At 41.2% G+C, this 19,302-nt stretch overlaps 1 protein-coding gene across 3 annotated transcripts in view; it reads left to right on the top strand.

Moving 5' to 3' along the window:
* The window catches only part of TMEM132B (transmembrane protein 132B), a 233,907-nt gene that overhangs the window by 165,144 nt on the left and 49,461 nt on the right, over positions 1-19,302 (top strand). The gene's annotated exons all lie outside the window — the stretch shown is intronic.

The following is a 19,302-nucleotide window of genomic DNA, read 5'->3' as shown; positions in this document are numbered from 1 at the left end:
AAGTTACACTTACTGGCAGCCCTGGTGATAGTCAATAGAGGATTCTCCTCTAGCCCTTTCTTTTGGAGAACAAAGCTCTAGTTGTGTGGATGAAATTATGAAGTAGGAATGGTGAATCAGATGTAATAAAGACAGAATATGGTGCATGAACAGACTCGCACATAGCATTGCTGGTTTCAAATGGACAGCCTAGAGTTTGTGCTGTGCAGAGCGCCACAGATAAAAAAGAAAATCCAACCCCAAAGCCCATTATGGATGTTGGATCAGAGCTTTGCTGCTGTCTCTGCCAGGGCTTCATTTCATCTCTTTGCAGTTATGACAGATGTTGGCCACTTCAGCTGTCTCTAGATGTCCTTGGACAAAATCTGGGGCTGAACCTGAATTGAAAGTGGAGCTAATCTTATCTCCAATACTTTCTCATTTTAAACTAACCACTGAGTAAAGGAAAAAGATTTTTTTTGTAAATTCATGACCTTAATCCTCAGATGGGGCTCTCATGAGCTTTTCTTTCCTTGTGAGTGTCCTTGGCTGGCTCAGCCCAAGGCTGATAGGAAGATTGATGACAGCAGTTCCAGGAACAACAGTTTTTCCTTCCTGTATGTTTGCCGTTTTGCTGTGCTGCTCCATTTAACAGTTACTAACTGGTGCAGGTTCTGGCACTGCATTCCTGGAAACACATTCCCAAGGGCCGGAATTCCTAACTGGACTAAATGCATTTTAATGTTCATTCCTCTTCCAAGATCTGCCTGGCTCCTTGGTAAGGCAGTCTCCCTCTGAGTGCTGGTGGTATCTAAAGGAGAGTTTTGTCAGCTCCTGGGCCCTGGTCCCCCAGAAGGGTCAGAAGCTAGTGTGTTTCCATGCCTTTGTGTTGCATAGAACATAAATTACTTGCTGTTCCTTTTCACTGTACTGACTCTTTCATTGTAAACATTGAATATTTATAGATGAAAACATAAGAGTTCCTTGGAGAGTTTAAGGTTTGAGCAAAACATTTAGTCCTTGATTTGCAAGAGTGAAGGTTTTGATGGGTTGTCAGAACCTTGTGATGTTTTAGTGGCAATGACACCAGCATTTGCACAGAGAAGTGCAGCTTGGTGTCATGGAGAGGGAAAATTTCTTTCCAGTAAGAAGACTGAGTCAGATCCAGTAAGAACTTAGTGGAGGAGAAGTTAGCTGTGAAATCCTGCACAACAAAAGTGGACTTTAATGTGTGGTTCTCTTTCTGTAGGCCACTTTAGTTCTGCTAATAAAACGACATCCTCCTCCATATGGCTTGGAATATTGCTGTTGGCTGGTACAGCTGGTCATGAGTTTAACTTTGTTTTCTGTGCTGCTTTCTTAAACAGGAGAAAATGGAACGAGCCCCCACATAATTTATTCTGTCACTGCATTGTGGTGACTTTGGAGATAGTGGTGGGGATATTTTTTTCTTGTGTCTAGTTTGCCTTTTTGTGCCGATAAAGATACAGGATGCATGGTAACCTTTTAATAATAGCCTGATGAAAAGAGCTGTTTTTTTGCTTTAGTGAGTTTATGAAGCCCTTAACATCAAATCTCATGTTCTTAACAGGTACATTTGGCAGCAAGCTTGAAAGGCTTTTTTGTTTTTTTGGGTTTTTGGATTTTTCTGAGTGGAAGATACTGTTGATTTGTGCACGTTATGTAGCAAAAAAGAGTGCCATATTAGCAGACAGTCTTGCTGTGATGAATTCGTATTGCGGATTATTTCTGGCTAGTCCTCTGGTATCAAATGAGCAGTGCATTAATAAACACTGTTTAGGGATGCACAGAAGGAAGGAGGGCCAGGGAGAGTCTAGACCAGGGTAGCATGCATCAGCTGTGCTCTGTGCCTGCTCTCAGCCCACTCCTGAGGTGAGGTTATGTGACATAACTCAGTGAAGGAACATCGTGATAAACTGCAGTGCCTGTATGCTGTGACCAAAGAGGAGCAGAGATACTTAAGCCTTGATAGGGGCATTAGGAAGTAACTGGAAACTCATCAGCTTGTGGGGAAAGTAGAAATCGTCAGTGTAGCAAATCCAACTGTTCTTCTTTCAGTATGGTTACTGTAAAAATACTTGGGGAGGGTTGCATATTTTTTGGAAGGGGACTAAAATTCAATCTTGGAATTTCCTCCCAAACTATCACTTTTAATTTGAATGATCTTCTATATAATAAATCAGTGCCATTTATGGCTAAATTCAGTTCATTTAGAATACAAAAGAGTTAAGCATTTGCACTAATGAGAGAAATTAAAACAAGATGCCATGTTGAAGGAGAGCCTGCTTTCTGCATCATCTGACAGTGCTCCCAAATCCTTGAGCTCCTTGTAATTAAAACATCCAGTTTCAACAACTGCACAGGGCCAGTTGGGATTTCCAAGGGAACTACGTCCAGATGGGAACAGCACAGTCCAGTAATTTAGGATTTGGTTTCTGAAGTCTTCTCTCTCCTCCTGCGTGAGCAGTGCAGACTCTGTGCACAGAGATGGTGGCATGGGAACACAGGCCAACCCTAGCTGACATGACAAAGAGAAAATACCGAGAGGGGTGATCACAGTTGTGTGCAGGCTGCAGCCCTCAGGAGGTGCTTTGGATGACAGCTTGATAACCCCACTGCTGCTGTAAGGGTTGACTTTTGTGGACTTGTTCTTACGGCTCTGCCTTTAAATCATACGCCTGCTGAGAGCCTTCAGTCCTATAGCACTTATTATAGAGGAACATAGTGGGGAATGTTCTCTTTAAGCTATGCTGTCATTTCCATCATTTTCAGTGGCTGAAGAGTGTGGAAGTGACTCTTTCTGTGTGTGTACCGCCAAAGTTGTGTGGAAAACATATTCGGTTTTACTTGGGGAGTGTTCCAAGACATGAAAGGACACAAGAGGGTAGGCTGTATCTTTCAGCCTGTGTCCACCCTCCAAAAAACCCCCAACCAGTTTTTGTTCAGTCCAAACGTGGCCTGATTTCTGTTCAGCAGGTGAGTAGAGCACCAGTTCAGAATCAACCCAGAGCGCAAAGTGCTGATGTCTCACTGGCACCGTTTCCAGCATCACGTAGGATCTGATCCCAGATGGTATTGCTGTGTGCATTTTACACCACTTTAGAAACAGATTGTTTATTTTATCTAGTGTTCAATGTGACGTATGCTGGGATGATCAGACGGGATTCTGGGCCTCACATACCTATCTTACCTACCCTTTGCTTTAGATACTAACTGATCTCCAGAGTGCTTATACCAATAGTCAGTGTGTAGTTCCTGGAAGCTTTTGTTTCTTTAGATAAGGCTAGGTCATGAAATTCACCATTTCTGAGCATGAAAATTGGATATATGAATAGTTGTCCTCTTGTAGAGCTGTAGAGGTATAAAAATACATGTATTAAGACAAGGCATCATACGATACCCAGATACAAGGATGGATGATACATGATTCTGTCTTAGTTACTTTATTCCGGACTGCTTTAGGAGTGGTCAGTGAAGTTTTAGGTTCTTTGGACAACAGGCTGAGAAAACACAGAGCTCAAAACGTAGTAGACTGCTGTTTAACCCCAGAAGATGTGCACCTGGGTTCCTGGTAAGAGGGAGGGTGGACTTGAAAGGGAAAGAAAACCGTCTGTGTGTATATTCCTCTGTAAGTACAACTTTGCAGGTCGTTCTGAATTCGTTTTCTCTTAACTGTGGTGCATAAAATATGTGAAGATGCATCATCCTGTAACTGCCACAGCATTTTCTGATAGCTAAAAGGGATTGGATGGGCCTGCTTAGGTAGGGAAAAGAAATAAATGCTAATTCCTAAAACTCCATGCAAATTAACAAATTATTTTTTCCTTAAGTACTCTATTATTATCTAGTATTTATGAAGTGTTTTATATTTTCAGAACACTTTACAGGAATTAATTAATCAGACCTGAATAAACTGAGCTTGATGAGAATGGAAAATTAAATGGAAATTAAGTTCCTCTTACTTAGTTTTACCTGTTTCTGCATGATCTGTAAGTCACTTTTTGTATTCCTAAAGGTACTTTTTAAAACACTTAAAAAAAATCCTACAATGCTGTGCTTATTATCTCTAAAACCTGTTTTGGTTAGAAAAGAGGTAGGATTTATACCATCAAGAACTAATGACAGCACAGATGAGTGGCTTTTAAGAACGTAAATGCTGTTTTACCACCTAAAGCTGTGCATAACTGTTTAAGCTGATTTAATTCAGGTAAAAATTCATGGATGGGAGGTTTGCTCCCTTAATTTGAATCCTATTTAGAAACTGGAATATTTGGCTCCTGGAGGTTTATGTAGAGGAGACTGGAAGGAATATATAGTTTTATCTCAGGTTTTATCATAAACTTTTAAGAATAAAAAAACTATTGAGAGACTTTATCTATAGAAAATGAATGAGACTGATCACCGCACTGGGGTGGCTGATTTGGCATTGCAGGCTTCTAGCTTGAGTGTTACTGCATTGTCCTCTTGCAAGATAACGACGTCCCTAAATACCTTTGAGGATCCGGGCCTGCCTGTTCAGTTTAATGTTCCATGTGGCGTTGGGTGTCAGATGAACATGTCAGCCGCTTCTTTCTGTGAGGCCTGTTTTCTTTTTGACAATAAATGTCTCTGATAATTGATTCTTTCAACATCTGGTCTACAGATCAACCTGTGAAACTAATGTCCAAAAAGTAGAAAGGTGATCTATTCTCATCATGTTGAGTAGAGTAACAGATGAAGGTGAGGAAGTGGAACACAACCACATCTGAAGTTCTTTTTGGCTCCACTGTTACTGAGTATCAGGAACAGTCTCTGCCTTCTGATACTGCTGTTACTGACTATAACCACTGCAGGTGATTATTTTCAAGTAAGTTTTATGGCAGTGAATAGGATGCGAGTTGTGAATCTGGTTGATGTTTAATGCATCAGAAGGGGTGGTTTAGGCATCCGGCAGGTCTGTCAGAACATTGTGAAGCTGGATCTAAGCTGGGTGCCATGGTATGTCTCAATGTAATAATCTCGCGATATAATAATGTTGCAAAGTAGAATTGTGTGTCCTGCTAATTACAGAAACTGATAGCACAGACTAATCTGTTCTAGCCACTGGTGACACAATTCCCACGGTTATAGCTCTTGGTTTAAATAGATACAACCTACAATTTCCATAGTTACGGCAAATAGCAAGGGAGTCAGTAGAGCCTGACACTCCTGGGGCGCAGGAAACAAACACTGCAACGGCTTTGAGCCTGTCATCCAGGTTTCTGTCACAAGTAAATGTGGTTGGATTAATCTCTTACCTAACTAACAGTTGGGGGAAAATGAAAAAATAGGAAAAATCCAGGTCTTTTAGAGAGTTTCTAGGCAACCAGGAACTTAGTCAAAGTAAAGAACAAGACATTGAAGAAATGTCTTTTAACTGCTTATTATAAGGAGGCTTCAGCTAAGGCTGAGGGCTTGAGGAACAATAGGTTTAATAATAGATGAATATCTAGCATTCTTATCTGGGAAAATGATGGCTTGGTCTGTGACTGGCAGCACTGGTGTTTTAGATATATGTGTTACAGATCCTTTCTTGTATAGTAATAGAATTGTGATTCCCAGACTGTCATTATTCTAAAGTGTTTTTCAAATGCAACAACCAATATTTCACCACTGTTCTCAGCCTGAAATATTTCTGTATATCCTACAAGTATTTCATCTGTGTCTTCAGAAATCTTGTCTCCTCCCCAAAAATGTAAGCTATTGCTTGACTAATAGTTTACTAATGTTGTGAATCACTTAGAAGCACAGATGGCTGTATATACTCCAGTGAGGTTTCTTTTAAATGGGAGGCTGAATAATAGCATCGCCAGTTGCTGCTAACAAACGTACTGACAAGAACACCTGGAAAAATCATCCTTAAAGATGCCCATTTCTGTAAGTCAGGCTGAAAGGGGGTTGCTGAGTGCAACACTTTGCTTATTTGTTTTAGAGAAAGCAGGAGCATGGGGTGAGCGCTTGGAGGATTGTTGTTTGGGTTCTGTAGTTGTTGGTTTTGGTTTTAATGTACTGCTAGCTTTGGCTGTCCAGTCTCCCGTGAGGAGTAGGAGGGGAAATGCAGCTTGGGATGAATGCCACCAACTCCCCATTTGTAGAAGAGATGGCATGGCCACCTTCATTCATGGAGAGCCCATCGCTGTCACATCCAGCCACATCCAGCCGTGGTCTGCAGCGGTCCTCCATGCTGAGTGAAGCCTGTGAGACCCTCTAGTCAAGTAAGCAGTTATTCTAAAGCTTACAGATCATGTTTAAGGCCAGGTTGGACAGAGCCTTGGGTGACATGGTCTCGGGTGAGGCATCCTTGCACATGGCAGGGGGTTGGAACTAGATAATCTTAAGGCCCTTTCCAACCCTAAATGTTCTCGTGATTCTATGTTTCCTGGTATTACTTCAGGTGTTTTGTAGCTTTGGCCTGTGAGTCAGCTGAAATGATGTCCTCTTCCATTGTTCAGACTTGGCTGCAGCTTTCAGTCGTGACAGTTCTTGTGCCCTTCTTTGGGGAAAAGGTTTCTTCTGTGCATTCATTGCAATTCAGTACAGGTTAAAAGATGTCTGAAGTAATGTGAGTTTGAGTGTCCGTTTTCCTACACAGAACACTGCTGCATCTAGCTATCAAAAAGGGAGTGTTTAAAGATAAAACCCCCAAACCTTAAAGAATTTCCTAATGTCATGAGAGCTTCTATTCAGACAGCAATTAAAGGATCACATTCATGCCAAGATGGAAGTTGACCCAGACTTAGGAAGAAGCTTGCCTTCACCTTCATCTGAAATATGAAAATGTCAAGTTTTAATAGCCTCTGTCCTTTGCGCTCTCTGGGGTCACCTATAGACCCCAGAACACTTAATCCTGGAGTGTCAAAAATACCAGAGTAAAATCAGTCATTTCTACCAAGCCCAGATGATTTACATACTTTTTAGAGGTTGGCTAGGATGTATTCAAATGCAAAATGTCCCATATGTGTTTATCCATTGCTCTTAATGCATATTTTTTACTTGAAATCATCTTAACCTTTGGCCTTCCAGCTCCCTGGAAATTATACAGCACATCTTTACTCTGTGTGCAGAGTGAACTGCACAGAAAATTATTTTGTCATTCACAAAATTCACCATTTCGTGGCAAAACTATTTCAAGTAAACTCAATGTCGAGTAGTTTTTCATCCCAGAAATATTAGGGATTATCAGGATTTTTTTTTCAATAAAACTGGAATCTGTGACTCTCAGATCATGAATTTCAGTGTGAATTTTAACAATAATTAACGGGAGCAGGATTGAAGCCTTGAGCTTCCCTAAAACCCTACACTGGAAGGACTGATTTTAAACTCAAAGCAAATTAACTGCTGTGGAGAGAGCACAGAATAAGAAAAAGGAAATTTTTCTTTTATATTACTCTATTTCCTATGCCCATAGCGAGTGGTTTATGTCTCTGTAGCACAGATACTATCTTCTTGCAATTATTGCCATCTTCAGATTAATTGTCATAGGGAGTTAAATGGGTTTGGTTTCTAAAGCTGTTCTGACAACCACAGGATAAATTTTATGGGGAAAGATGAGATTTTAAAGGATTCCTTGAAACATATCACCCGAAATACAAGCCACTGAAGACTTTACTAAATTTGATCCATGTGAAGATGTTGACTGAAATACACTGGAAGAGAGGAGTGTGTGCGGAGGGTGTGACATGGGAAGTGCCCTTATGGGCTTGGTCTGACTTGAGTAAAGCCAGGAGATGCCAACATGCCTGTGAAGAGACATTCAGAAAAGCTATTTTGGATTGATCAAAGCTGTTCAACAGAGGAGAAGACATTTTTCCTTGTAGAACTGAGGCTTTTGATTAAACTTGATTAAATAATGTGCAAATGGTCAATTTTGAAAAAAGCCTTTCTTTTTCCATAAGCGAAACTGCCCCATTCTGGATATGGCAGAATAAGACCATTTGATCATTTCAACCTTCTTTCTCAGTGTTCCTCTGCAAACGGAATTCCAGCCAAATCTCCTTAATTTCAGGAAGTGTTTCTGTTTTAACTGGACTCCATTTTCCAAAGGATACCCCAGTTTTTCTCTTTCAGTCTCAATCTGGGCATCTGAACTAGATTTTGGATTTGCTCAGTGTGAACCATTATCCCTATTTTCCCTCTGCTGAGTTAAACATACTCTGGCATTTAATTTTGAGAGTAAAAAAGAAAGAGAGAAACCAGAAGAAAATGTGCTATTGGTGGGACAAACATAATGGCATTTTGAGTGTTTCCGTGAAAGCAGCGTAACATGACAAATTTTAAGAAGCTCTGTGAATACCATTAATATTTATGATGCACTCAAGAAAACAGCTATTGTGTGCCACATCCATCACAGATAAGAATTGTATTCAACTGTGTTGGATGATAAACATTTAATGACAATAGCTAGAGATTATGAGGGATTTCATACTCATGTTTTATGCCTGCTTGAGTAAAAGCACCACTATGAACCAATAATTTTCTTTCATGAAATTAGATACACTTGCTGATAGTTGGTACAACCAGAGTCCAAAACATTAATGAATATCCAGGGAGTGCTGATGCCAAGTGCTTCAGAGATCCTGTTGCAAGCTACTCAGGATCAAGTCCTAAAGGCAGTGTTTCCCACTAATCCTCCTCTTGGAAATCACAGCTTACCAAACTGCAGTGATTTAACCACATATTGCTAGTTGGTTGCTGTTTGGATGAATGCTAATGATTACCCCATGAAATGAAGGCTGTTCCATCATAAGCAAGCTGGCTTTTCTATCTCATGTATGTCTTCAGAAAAATTCCATCTCTCCACTACCAGGAATGGGGCAGGATTGCCTGTGCCATGGGAATGTCTGCTCAGATCGCACACCAGCATCTGTCTTTAGATAACATACACATGAATGTCCTAAGTCTGGCATTGCTTTTCTTCATTGTCATAGCTGTAAAATACATTGTTGGAACTAATTTATGATCATCCAGGCAAGCAACTGCTGGGAAGAGATAAAGGGGACATCTCTCCCCACTCTGGCTCTTGAGTGCTGCCCATCTGTTCCCTGTGCCATGCGGCCTGGCAAGCTGCGTTGCCCCAGCCTCCTTGGCTCCTGGTCGATGCTGTCCTTGCTCCTGTGATTAATCTCATTGACACAGAGGTTATGTGCATTGCCACTTCCGTGTTCTTCCTGCTCTGCCGCCTTGTTTAAAGTGTAATGCTTTGGTGGCACTTCTTTCTGAAGATCAGACTAATGATGCCTGAATTCACGCATCTGTGGTCAGATGTTGAAAGAAAAAGCTGTACTTGGGAGAGTTAACATTGCTGCCCATGTATCTGAGGGCTCTGCCTCCTTGGTAGGAGGACATCCAGGTATTCCTGCAGTCAGAGTGATCTGGGTTCTCTTTGATCCATGTGAAGAGTTACTATTCTTAGAAAACCCTCTCCAACCACTAAATTCTTGTTAGAAGTAGGTGGTTCCAATAATAGATGTGCTGAGGAAGTGCTAAGAGGTGCTCTACTGCTGAGCTGGTACAGCTGGGCTGCCTCCAGAGGGCTATTTGGTTACCTCTGTTCCTTTAGGTTTGCTTTTCTATCCTTCTGAAAATTTGCCATGGGGATTTTGGTGCAAGCTGATGGAGGGATCCCTTGACAGACCAGCAGGAGTGGTAGGACCTCCTGCGGGCCAGGAATAAGGGCACAGCAGACCTCTTGGCAGAGGGATTGCAAGAGGGATGAGCTGAGCCAACCTGAAGTGATTCTGTGAGTGGTACAGTCCATTAACAGAGCTCAGACCAGGGAGACTCACTGTGCTAGAGGCAGCTACAAAGCTTTTACTTTGTGTACTTAAAATGAGACTCTTCTTGTTCCTTAACAATTACCCAGTAATTTGGCTGATGTGTAATTTTTTCCAGTGTGCTCATTTTGGTTTCATTGCCGATTAACTGAGCATTCCAGGCTTAGTCTACAGCTGATTGGCTGCTGATTTGAACTAAAGCCCTCATCAAAGGGCATCGTTTGTTAAACAGGGAAGAAATCGCAGAGATACTGAAATTACTGTTAATTAAATCAGCACACATGAATATAATGGGCACACATGAACAAAATGCTGTTTGTTTTTGAGCTGTTCTGTTAGCTGGAGAGGAAGTCTTACTCGGACTATTTAATTGTCAGCTTGTATTTCTAAGATGTACAGCGAGCTGAATCCCTTCTGCATGAATTCATTCTGTGTTGTGTATACATGTATGAGTGATGCATATAGTTTTTAGCTTATACAAACAGACCATGTTCTTGCCAAACAGATGCTGTATTATATTTCCTAAGTACATGTTGCACTGAAAGCTTTTCTTTGTAAATGGTTATTTGTATTTAACGCAACTCGTGTTCAAAGCCGGCATTGACCTTAATGTAGTTACTTCTGATATACATGGCCTCAATATCAATTAGGCCTAGGAATTATTTTATATGTAATTTCTATTTTTTAGTTCATTTAAATAGCATCATAAAGGTGGAGCAGAGCAGCAGAGAGCTTTAAAAGTTGTAATGTAGCCTACTGTGCATAAAGAAATTTCATCCAAAGGTGCCTCAGCTTTACTGAAAGTGTTAAGCTACATCTTTATTAAGATAATCAAGATACTCTAATGTGGTGCTTTGGGACAGCCTTGTAGTATTCTGAGTTGGCCAATTCAGAAGCTCTTGAATGAGCAGTTTCACAGCTCTGCCTCCCATGGAGCTGGAAGACAAAACTGCGTTGGCACTTGTCTGTGAGCTCTTACAAGACCAGTCCGAGGCAGAAGGCAGCACTCCCTCCTAGGGATGGCAGGAATGAGGGCATCAGCACTGATGAGGGGAGAGAGGAGTAGGCATTTTGCAAATTCCAGGTTTATTTGGAGGGCAGTAATGCATTCCCGATGTGACCAGGGGAGGAAATAGATCCACCAAGTTTCAAGGGATAAAATGTTGGCATCACGCTGAAATTTGTGATGAAGAACAGTGAGAAGCTGATTGAATTTTGCATAATCTTTTTGCCCTTCTAATTTTAGTTTGGTAAATGCATTGAAATGGCAATGACTTCTTGTCATTCCAGCTTGCTTTCCGCCACTACTGGGAACAGCACTGCCCAGAACCTCAGTGCCGTGGCATGACTCCTGTACTGGAGCTTGGGAGAGAGCCCAAACCTGCTCAATTCCTGCAGAAGAAGAACCTTGCCCTGACTTAGACACTGAGCACAGCCAGTATTTGCTGTTGCTGCTTGTCCAGTCTCCCAGTAGTGTTGTAATAAAGAGTAGGAGGAAAGAGGCAGAGAATGTCATTCAAAAATCACACTTCATTCATCCCCATTCCTGCCCGTGTCCTTTTTCTTCGTGTTATTTCCCTGTGGTCAGGAGCAAGCTAATCCCCATAGCATTGGCTTGCCTCTGCAAAACAGGAGGAGACACAAATACTGAGGTTTGATAGGCAGAAATTGCAGAGCTCTTTGGACAGTTGCAGCGTTCTGGTGTGCCAAGCATGGGTTAACAGGCTTGATGTTGCTAGAGATTTAAGTGCCAAGAGTATTTGATCTCTGTCTGATTAGTGTGTCATTTGTCCATTAGAGGATGGATGTCAAAATGCGTTTGATCTGCTGCAGAGTTAAAAACCCTCATTGTTTCAGCCTCCATTTTGTAGCTCACCTAATGAAGAGCAAATTTCAAAGAGAAAAGTACACTATTAAATTCTGTGTTAGAACAGGGGGCTGTAATGGTTGGAGCTGTAATGGAGCTTTTTGCCCCTGTATTGCCAGCTGAAATCTAACTCCACCAATAGAAATCAGAAATATTTACCATATAATATTATCTAGTTTCTAGGCACCCGCAGTAAATGTTTAAAGTGTAACTCCTATGGTTTTATGAAGTGGGATAGCCCTATGACTGTGAAGTATTGTAAGTTGTTTTCATGGAATTTGAGATGAGAGTTTTCAAGAGCATCTCATGGCTGGATTTCTGGAAGTTATCAAGACCCAAGGAGTTACAGATAATCACTTCATGGGATTTTTGAATGGACCTTGCTGTTCAGCTCTTTTAGACACCTCTCTGCAAATCATGGCTCTTAAAGATACTAAAGGGTATTTTCAGTGTACTTCCAGTGAGTTGTGTGTGTCCGAGTGTAAGGATGGGCCACGGGGGCACTGGGATGAGCAGAACCTCAGCTGCCCGGGGTGTCGTGAGTCAACCACAAGTTAAATTAGTTTTGTTTGGTGGGAAAATATTCAGGTTAAGAATTAATTCACAGAAAGTAATTCCGATAAATGAGCACATTTTCAAGTTTTCCATGGTCAGTTCAAATAGAGGAAAAGGAGTGCAAAATTCATTACATAAATTATTCATTCTGTTCACTCAGTTATAGCTAACAGTGAATTGTCTAGACAGTAATTACTAATTTTTAACCTATGCATGTTCACGTAACGCTGTTGTGTGAATAGGTTCCGTATGCAGCGCCTTGAGATAATAGTAAGTCAACTAGCAGGTGATTTTAATTGGGAAATTATATTGGATTTTGCCATTGAACTTCCATAAAACATTGCATAAATATTGAATCTTCTGAATGTTTTTCTCCAGTTGAAAATACAGGCACACCGAGTTCTGTGCTAATTTAATCAGGGGGTAAGCAAACATTTTATTTATTTATTAATTCTGCTGTAAAATTTTCTAAAACCCCATTAAATTCAGAATAGAGCACGAATCTACAAGGTGTCGGATGCAATAACAATGCTTTCAATTTCAGTGGTGATTTTCCCCTAACTACTTTGTACAGCTCCTTAAGGAGGGCTCACATCTACCTGTCTCAGTTTACTGGTGTGCTGTAACACACTCCTGATGGCGCAAGCAACAGAAACCTTAGTTCTTCCCCTTTATTGCTATGGCAAAATAAGCAAGACTTTCAAGGATTTCCTCAATGTCCTAGGTGAGGCAAGTCCTCTGCAGGGAGGGATCTCACCTCTTGCCTAGTTACTGGCTGCTGGGGGATGTGGGTGCTGGGGTTTGTGTGGTGGAGCTGGTCCTTGAGAATGGACCTCAGGACATCTCACAAGTTGATAACCTGGCCATGGCTGTTGTCGTGCAGCTCTGTCAGCACTCAGCAGTGACACAGATCTGTGCTACCGATCATCAGCTTTGGGGATGAGACATGAGGAGGGCAAGTTTTTATATTCCTTGGACTTTTTGCAGAAATCACTATTACTGTGACAGGGAATCAAAGAAGAGTTGGAGTGAAAATAAAGCAGGAAATCATCATCTGGAATAGATTTGTTCTTGAAGGGTGTTGCCTCATGCAGTAATTGCAAGTTTGTAATTTTGTAGTGCTCAGCTCCTCCGAATTGATCAGAAACTGTCACTTCTAAAGCTTCTCCATTTCATTTAGGGTAACATGCTTTAAGACAAAAATAGCAGGAAACCCATGCAAATGATTGGAAATGATGCAAAACCTAGGGCATTGTAAAAGAATATTTGCGTGAAGTTTCGGCTTTGTGTGTGTCAATTTAACCTGCATTCTTTGGGGTCTGACTTAGAGAGAGGTGCATTAAAAGCTAACCCTATGTAGCTCCCATTAACCCTAATAAGAGCTCTGATTCTAACTTCTTGTGTGCTTAATGTTATCTTAATGCAATTTGATTTGACATTTAATTGCAGTAATTTAATTAATGGTTCTGTAAATAAAAAGACTAAGTTGTGCCCTCCTACACACGCAGATATGCACAGCAAGCAGCTGTAGTGGCTTCTGAGAGACTTAAATTTATGTGGTTTAGAGCAGAATTTAACCCTAAGGATGTGTGATAAAATGCCCAAATCCCAGACTAACACTGTAATGGTGTTTGCATTGGAAATGTTACAGTATTAGTTCATGCTTACAGGTGGAGAGTGGCATTTAAAAAACAAACCTACAGATTTCTCCTTTATCCTTCTCAACAGCGGTAAGTCACAGAATTGCTTCTGTGTATGACAGGATTCCATTTAAAATAGTTTACAAAGACTTAGTTATTAATAAAACTTATTAATTGGATAACCTGCTATTAACATTATTACAGAATCCCATTGTCCCACTGGGTTACTTGCAAGTCAGAGCTTACAGGTATTTGTAAGTCTTCTGTTGGTGTGCCTGTAACCTTTTCTAACATGCTGCTTGTGTCTGTTGCACACTCAGAATGCCTATTAAATATCCATTAGTCTCCCTTATAAACCCTTTATAAATAGAAGCACGTAATAGAAAATGTAACCAAAATCATTAAGGCTACATGGTGTGCAAGTTAATAGTGGCAATCTTGAAAAGTTAGGGGAGTGCATGAATTAAGGGAATTGTATTCATAAAGTAGTTTCTTAGTACAAGAGAGTGGAGCTCCCACTGAAGTCAGGGATTTCCCATAGCATCTACTGAAGATTTAGTAGTTTTTAAAAATCTACTTATAAACAAGAGCTGATATACTGCAACTTCACCTCTACCGAGGAAGATGAATTCTTTTTCCATGTTTTTTGGGTAGAGTAGATCAATGTAAACTACAGCTCCAAATACTTCTGCAAAGGAGGAGGAACATCGTGTATTCATGTATGGAGAAGGTCCAGGCTCCCTGCTGTTGCCGCTGTGAAATGCATAGGTATTCTGCTGATGTTAATGGAATTCTACTGTATTCTCTATAAAATAAATCGCAGACAGTTGTTTCTGCATCAGCCCCTAAACTGATCCGAATTCAGCATAAGCAGTGTCCAACTGGTAAGCCTGGGGGTAAATCACATTTGTGTTACTTCAAATCCGTACGTGGTGTAAGTGAAATCTGAGTGAGACCTTTTGCCTGACTTTCCCTTGGCCTGAGTTTGCATTGCCATTTAACTGAGTAGTATTGCAAGCGCACCCGAGGTACTTCGGAAGTAGTTTTTATTTTGGAAATGACACTTGACCCTTAGGGATAGACCAGATTTGTGTATACCACCATTCTGCTGTGATTAACAGGATATTTAAATAGGCAAGAGCCAACTCTGGTCCAAAGTCTGATGTACTCTGAAAACCCACAAAGCAGTGTGAGAATGACAAGTACAAAACACCAGGCAATAACGGCAATCAGCAGGCCTTTTTGTTATGCAAAGGAAAAAGAATCAGATAGATGGAAACAATAACAATGATTCAAAGCCCTTTCTTTCAAAACATCTCTTGCAATTTCCAGCTGCCTCCCTTCTTTGTCACATCTCACTTCTCAGATAAACAGCACAATTGGTCAGACTAGTACTTTGCCTTTGCTGTTCTCACTCCTTACTCACTGTCTGTACCTGACCCCCAGCTCTTAAGAGCCCGACAATTAAGTGAATTCCAAAGAGGATTACAATTGAGAATCAGAGGATATAAATGTGATTTAGCACGGAGTGCTGAGCATGACAAATCATTTTTGTGCCTAGGCCTTACTTGTTCTGAAATGCGTTTCATTTAGAAACACAGAACAGATGCAGCCGTGTTCCAGTGCCAAGTGTCAGCAGTGCAGCTTCTGGAGATTGGCTTTTGCAAAGCTTACTGAGGCTGTGATATCTCTCCTTAAGATCTAAGGGCCACCATTTTTGTGCTTCTTTAGTTTGGAGAAGAGAAGGCTCCTGGGAGGGACTTAATCACTCTCTATGACTACGTGAAATGACATTGTAGCAAGGTGGGAGTTGGTCTCTTCTCCCAAGTAACAGATAATAGGACAAGAGGAAATGGCCTCAAGCTGTGCCAGGGGAGGTTTAGACTGGATATTAGGAAATATTTATCCACTGAAAGGGTGGTCAGGCAGTGGAACAGACTGCCCAGGGAAGTGTTGGAATCACCATCCCTGGAAGCATTCAAAAAACACATAGATGAGGTGCTTAGTGACATGGTTTAGTTGTGGTCTTTGCAGTGCTGGGGTAATAGTTGGACTTGATGATCTTAAATGTATTTTTCAACCTAGTTGATGCTGTGATTCTATGAAATACAGAGACACGCGTGTACAAACCAGTCTCCCAGGTTATTTTCTTCTCTTTGGAAGAGCTTGACTGAAAGCATTGCGTTGTAGAAGGAAAGCCCAAGGACGTTGTGAGATGGGCTCAGGATTCCTCATCTATCTGGCTAGAAGAGACAGGAGATCCTGATGCCAAAAGTTTCCAAAACATGTGGTTTAAGTGTACAATGGAAGAGAAACACTTCTTGAATGTTTTCCTCCCGTGGGTTACTCTGTGAGATGTTTCTCTTAGGCTTTCACTACTACAGAAGCTGCCAAAAGTTTCATTGATAAATGAAAAATCTCTCACAACAGAAGAGGACATTAATAGCATGCACGTGTGTGTTTGCATGTGTCTGTATATTGAGTTGCCTTGGAAACAAGAGGAGAAAGCGCCATGAACCAGAACATACTTTCCATTTAAAGAACACTTGTGCTATTGTAAAACTACATATAAAAATAATCACATTCATTCATCTGTTCTGCAAGCATCTTACTACAGCCGGCCACGTGCAGTGTGAGTGTGTGAATGCCATGTAAAGGTGACAGAAAGCCACTTGACTTTGGTTCTGAGCATATTGTTGAACAAATAAGTTGACATTGGTGAAGTTCTTAATAATGTGGGGAAAAAAATGTATGTAAATTACTAAAGAAAATTGGCAATGCTCCAGGTGTACACTAAAGTCCCTAAGTTACAATATAGACCTGGAGTATTCACACTGCAAAACACAGCGTCCAATTTTACCTTACGTATAAGAACAGCTGGTTTAGCATATTGGCCTCAAAGATGGTATGTTGAAACAGCTGTCCAAGTGTTCTGAAGGTTAATCTACTCAATTAATCATTGTGTATTTTTCTCCATTTATTATGATGTTTGTACCATTCCTTTAGAGTATGTGAACAAAATACTGAATATAAAGTTTTAGTCATCAGTGAAATGAGTATCAGAATAGCTTGCGTGAGAAGAAAATCTGCTTCTAAGTGACACTGAGTCTTGGAGAGGTTGTCAATACAGATGCTCAGCAGCCAAATTGTGGTGGGTTTTAAAGCATAAATTTCAGAGGAGAATCAGTAGCAAGATTGGTCTGTGAGACACAAAAAGGCTGGACTTTCGCATGAAGTTACGTGAAATAAGTGAATAAGGCCATTCTCTGTTGGCTGGTGTTTCCAAGTCACCTAGGAGCTTCCACCTTGAGTAACTTGCAAGCTGCAGTTTCAGGTGGTCTAAACCAAAACAGCAAAATCATTTTGGCCTTTGATCTCCGATAAGGAGCTGAGGGCTGTCAGTGTGGGGATACATGGCAGCCGGAGTTGTCTTGCCCTGGTGCACTTGGAGGTGTGATGATCAGGATTGGGCGCAAAGCATCATGGTGCTTTCCTCATTGCCCTGAGCCCCTTGGGGCAGCTGAAAGTCACACATCAGCCCCCTTTATGTGGTGCTGCAGGGGTGAGAACAGGAATGATGCCAAAAGAGACAACACAGGTGCGCTCTTGTCATTGTCAAAAATGAACTCCATTGAGATTTTGCCCTGGAGAGAGGTGTGTGCTCAGGGTGCTGTGCTCTCAAATCATGCACAGAGAAAGACTGCATTGCTCCCACCTCATCTGAACTAATTTTGGAACTTTTTATGAACGGGATCCTAGAACCCAACACATTTTCTGCGTATTCACTGCCACCGAATTGCAGACAGCCACTGTCAGAAAAATCCTCTGGCAGTCCATTTGACCAGAAATAGATAAAATCTAAACATCACTTCCAACCTTTCTAAATATCACTGCACATGTAAAAATAGCAAAATCTTTGTAGATCAGATCCCAGTCCACCTTTCATGTCAGTGTTTTCTTAATCAAATGTAGGGTTTCTGGCTTTGTTTTGCCCAAGAGACCATGCACAATAAATGGGAAGAGTTATCATAAAATTGTGTGAAATACAGACAGCAGCTACACACAGCTATGCTTAATGGGTTCTACAGTCTTGTTTTCCGCACTAATTTTCCCAGCTAAGTTTATTCCCCTCTGCACTGAATGGCAACGCAGGCTGGAATGAGGCTTTTTAGACTGAAACTCTATTTATGAGTTTCTTGGCCAAGAAAAGAGAAGAATAAAACAAACCAAACCAGAAATGCTGCAGCAGAGAAGGGAGCTGCTGCAAGCCATGGCTGCCTGGAGACAGCCCTGTCAGATGGCTGCCTCATGGAATGCTGCTGCTTAAAGTGCATGAGGTAGATTCTGTCTCAGGCTGTCGCTGTTTCTGGGCCTCATCAGTGACATAGCTCAGCACTACCTGGCCAAGAAGCTTGTCTGTCATCCTCTCTTCCACTCCTGTCGCAACTTGTCATTAAGAAGGAAGAAGTAAGGTTTCAGGTTTATCCCGGGTTGTTCTCCATAATGCCTTTTGTCAGATTGCAACTTGCACGATTGCCTTCATTAACAAAGGGGAAGAAAACCAACATTAAAATGCGAGGTACTACTGCTGCATCTAAGAGAGTGTAACCTTTGGACAGTTAGTTAAATGTCAATGTCATTTAACAATAAATGAAAAAGAAATTTACATTTGATGTAGATGTTGTGATCCTTTGATTTTAGAAATTGGGCATCGATTGACCACTTTATATCATATTGACCATGAACAGAACAAACATTTGTACTTCAAAACTAGCCTGCAGGAAAGCAGGAGAATGTGGAGTGAAACTTTTGATCATCTTTCACTGCTTTTTGTTACAAGCTGCCTTCTGGCAATTCTCGGGCTTTTGGAAAACAATGAAGTTGAATCATGGCAAAGGAGCAAAGATGCAGTGAAGCAGAAGGTCCATTTTATCCGTTTTCAGGTCATTCCTGTTGCCTAGAAAATTTGAAAAGTCAGTAGTGTAAATGAGTTACCTTACCTGCCGTGTGCCCACTCAGTTCTTCACGTGGACTTTCTTATTCCCAGACCCAGGTTCAGCTTTTGTAGGTGGATGCTCTCATCCAGGTTTTGCATTCATACCTTCATACCTAAACATGCTTCAGTTGTGGCATGAGCATTGATCTTAAAGCGTTGTCCATCAAAAACCTGAGAAGAGCATGTTGAGGCTGTGCTAAGACAGTGTGTGAAGTGGTGCAGTGCTGGGAGGAGATGTTCCACCTCTGAGTCTTCAGCTTACAGTGATGTCCTCACACACGCAGAGCTGAACTTCCTCTGCTGTGCTGCTGTTTGTTTTCTAATGACATAGACATGGAGTGTTAGTGGTCTGTGAATGAGAGAGTTTATAATTTGATTTATGTAAGACACTTTTTGGAGGAACGCTTTTAAAACAAAATGTGGGAACTGCTGGCCTGTATCTTTGCCTCGCAA

The sequence above is a fragment of the Pezoporus wallicus genome, unplaced genomic scaffold, assembly GCF_028554395.1.
Source record: "Pezoporus wallicus isolate ANWC-B61680 ecotype Strahan unplaced genomic scaffold, APGP_CSIRO_Pwel_v1 contig_8047, whole genome shotgun sequence".
Taxonomy (NCBI): Eukaryota; Metazoa; Chordata; class Aves; order Psittaciformes; family Psittacidae; genus Pezoporus; species Pezoporus wallicus.
This window is presented reverse-complemented; position numbering and strand designations above follow the sequence as displayed.